This window comes from Opisthocomus hoazin, unplaced genomic scaffold (genome assembly GCF_030867145.1).
Source record: "Opisthocomus hoazin isolate bOpiHoa1 unplaced genomic scaffold, bOpiHoa1.hap1 HAP1_SCAFFOLD_174, whole genome shotgun sequence".
Classification (NCBI taxonomy): domain Eukaryota; kingdom Metazoa; phylum Chordata; class Aves; order Opisthocomiformes; family Opisthocomidae; genus Opisthocomus; species Opisthocomus hoazin.
In genome coordinates, this window is record NW_027449076.1 from 99,098 (window position 1) to 102,500 (window position 3,403).

Below are 3,403 nucleotides of genomic sequence, written 5' to 3' on the forward strand. Positions count from 1 at the left end.
GGTGGCTGGGGGCGGCAGGCCGGCCCGGCCGGAGGCCCGTATGCAGGGGTGCCTGCACGGGGTAGGAAGGGCCGGCGGCGGGGTGCCTGTGCTCTCTCAGCCGAGGCGGCGGTGGGGGGGCTTGCGGGGGGTGGCTGGGGGCGGCAGGCCGGCCCTGCCGGAGGCCCGTATGCAGGGGTGCCTGCACGGGGTGGGAAGGGGCAGCGGCGGGCTGCCTGTGCTGTCTCAGCCGGGGCGGCGGTGGGGGGGCCTGCGGCGGGTGGCTGGGGGCGGCAGGCCGGCCCTGCCGGAGGCCCGTATGCAGGGGTGCCTGCACGGGGTGGGAAGGGCCGGCGGCGGGCTGCCTGTGCTGTCTCAGCCGGGGCGGCGGTGGGGGGGCTTGCGGAGGGGTGGCTGGGGTCGGCAGGCCGGCCCTGCCGGAGGCCCGTATGCAGGGGTGCCTGCACGGGGTGGGAAGGGCCGGCGGCGGGCTGCCTGTGCTGTCTCAGCCGGGGCGGCGGTGGGGGGGCTTGCGGGGGGTGGCTGGGGGCGGCAGGCCGGCCCTGCCGGAGGCCCGTATGCAGGGGTGCCTGCACGGGGTGGGAAGGGCCGGCGGCGGGCTGCCTGTGCTGTCTCAGCCATGGCGGCGGTGGGGGGGGTTGCGGGGGGTGGCTGGGGGCGGCAGGCCGGCCCTGCCGGAGGCCCGTATGCAGGGGTGCCTGCACGGGGTGGGAAGGGCCGGCGGCGGGCTGCCTGTGCTGTCTCAGTCGGGGCGGCGGTGGGGGGGCTTGCGGGGGGTGGCTGGGGTCGGCAGGCCGGCCCTGCCGGAGGCCCGTATGCAGGGGTGCCTGCACGGGGTGGGTGGGCCTGCGGCGGGCTGCCTGTGCTCTCTGAGCCGGGGCGGCGGTGGGGGGGGCTTGCGGGGGGTGGCTGGGGTCGGCAGGCCGGCCCTGCCGGAGGCCCGTATGCAGGGGTGCCTGCACGGGGTGGGAAGGGCCGGCGGCGGGCTGCCTGTGCTCTCTCAGCCGGGGCGGCGGTGGGGGGGGTTGCGGGGGGTGGCTGTGGGCGGCAGGCCGGCCCTGCCGGAGGCCCGTATGCAGGGGTGCCTGCACGGGGTGGGAAGGGCCGGCGGCGGGCTGCCTGTGCTGTCTCAGCCGGGGCGGCGGTGGAGGGGCCTGTGGCGGGTGGCTGGGGGCGGCAGGCCGGCCCTGCCGGAGGCCCGTATGCAGGGGTGCCTGCACGGGGTGGGAAGGGCCGGCGGCGGGCTGCCTGTGCTCTCTCAGCCGGGGCGGCGGTGGGGGGGCTTGCGGGGGGTGGCTGGGGTCGGCAGGCCGGCCCTGCCGGAGGCCCGTATGCAGGGGTGCCTGCACGGGGTGGGAAGGGCCGGCGGCGGGCTGCCTGTGCTGTCTCAGCCGGGGCGGCGGTGGGGGGGCTTGTGGGGGGTGGCTGGGGTCGGCAGGCCGGCCCTGCCGGAGGCCCGTTTGCAGGGGTGCCTGCACGGGGGTGGGTTGGGGGGGGCGGCGGGAATTTTTTGGTTTTTGTTGCTTTTTTATTTCTTTTTCCGCTTTTGAAACAGAGACGCCGCCCCGTCCTCGGGCGTTTCAGCCGAGCTGATGGAAAGCGGCGCCCCTTCCCGTCGCTTGCGGGGGGGGGTGGTGCAGGAGGGGGGAGGCGGCGCGCGCCTGAAATTCCCCTCGCCACCCCCCGTTTCCGAGACTTCGCCGTATCTAGTGGAAGGCGCTAAGCTTGGCCGGACTGTCTCGCTGAAGGCTTTCTTACTCTGCATCGGTTCTGACGGTGGGCGAGAAAAAAAAACAAAACCAAAGCAGAGCAGGGAAACAGTTACAAAAAGTTCTTGAGAGCCAGCACCGGCCCGCCCATCGGCAGACGGAGCGGCGCCCGGGGTCAACGAGTGCCACCCTGCTGCTTAGCAACCGGAACCCGAGCCGGCCCGCCCCGCCCACCCGCCGGCAAGGGGCGGGCGCTTCCCCGCGGCAGAAGGGGGAGACAGAGACTGAGAGACGGGGTCGAGGAGCAGGCGGGGAGCCTTGCGCTGAGGTAGGCTGGGGACGGGGCCTCTTTTCCGAGAAGATTGAGGTTTGAGTCGGGGGGGGGGGGGGGGGGGGCGGCGGCAGGGGCTGCTTGTGCGCTCTCGGCCGGTGCGGCGGTGGGGGGGTGGCGGGGTGGGGGGGGGCAGCGGAGCGGCCGTGCCGGAGGCCCGTATGCAGGGGTGCCCGCACCGGGGGGGGGGTGGGGGGGGGCGGCGGCAGGGGCTGCTTGTGCGCTCTCGGCCGGGGCGGCGGTGGGGGGGGGGGCTTGCGGGTGGGGGTGCGGCGGCCGGGCTGCCGTGCCGGAGGCCCGTTTGCAGGGGTGCCTGCACGGGGGGAGGTGGGGGGGGGGGGGGTGGGTGGGGCGGGGCGGCGGGAATTTTTTGGTTTTTGTTGCTTTTTTATTTTTTTTCCGCTTTTGAAACACAGACGCCGCCCCGCCTTCGGGCGTTTCAGCCGAGCTGATAGAAAGCTGCGCCCCTTCCCGTTGCTTGCGGGGGGGGTTGGTGCCGCGGAAGGGGGTGGCGGGGGGGGCGGGAACGGGACGGGGACGGGGACGGGGACGGGGACGGGGACGGGGACGGGGACGGGGACGGGTCTGGCCGACGGGTCTGGACGACAGCGCCCCCCCGACCCCGCGTCCCGGCCGGCCACCACGTCTACCCGGGACCGGGTCGGCGGGGAGGACAGGTCTACCCGGGACCGGGTCGGCGGGGAGGACAGGTCTACCCGACCGCGCCCGCCCCCGATCCCGAGTCCCGGCCGGCCACCACGTCTACCCGGGACCGGGTCGGCGGGGAGGACCGGTCTACCCGGGACCGGTTCGGCGGGGAGGACAGGTCTACCCGGGACCGGGTCGGCGGGGAGGACCGGTCTACCCGGGACCGGGTCGGCGGGGAGGACAGGTCTACCCGGGACCGGGTCGGCGGGGAGGACAGGTCTACCCGGGACCGGGTCGGCGGGGAGGACCGGTCTACCCGGGACCGGGTCCGCGGGGAGGACCGGTCTACCCGGGACCGGGTCGGCGGGGAGGACAGGTCTACCCGGGACCGGGTCGGCGGGGAGGACAGGTCTACCCGACCGCGCCCGCCCCCGATCCCGAGTCCCGGCCGGCCACCACGTCTACCCGGGACCGGGTCGGCGGGGAGGACAGGTCTACCCGGGACCGGGTCGGCGGGGAGGACAGGTCTACCCGACCGCGCCCGCCCCCGATCCCGAGTCCCGGCCGGCCACCACGTCTACCCGGGACCGGGTCGGCGGGGAGGACCGGTCTACCCGGGACCGGTTCGGCGGGGAGGACAGGTCTACCCGGGACCGGGTCGGCGGGGAGGACCGGTCTACCCGGGACCGGGTCGGCGGGGAGGACAGGTCTACCC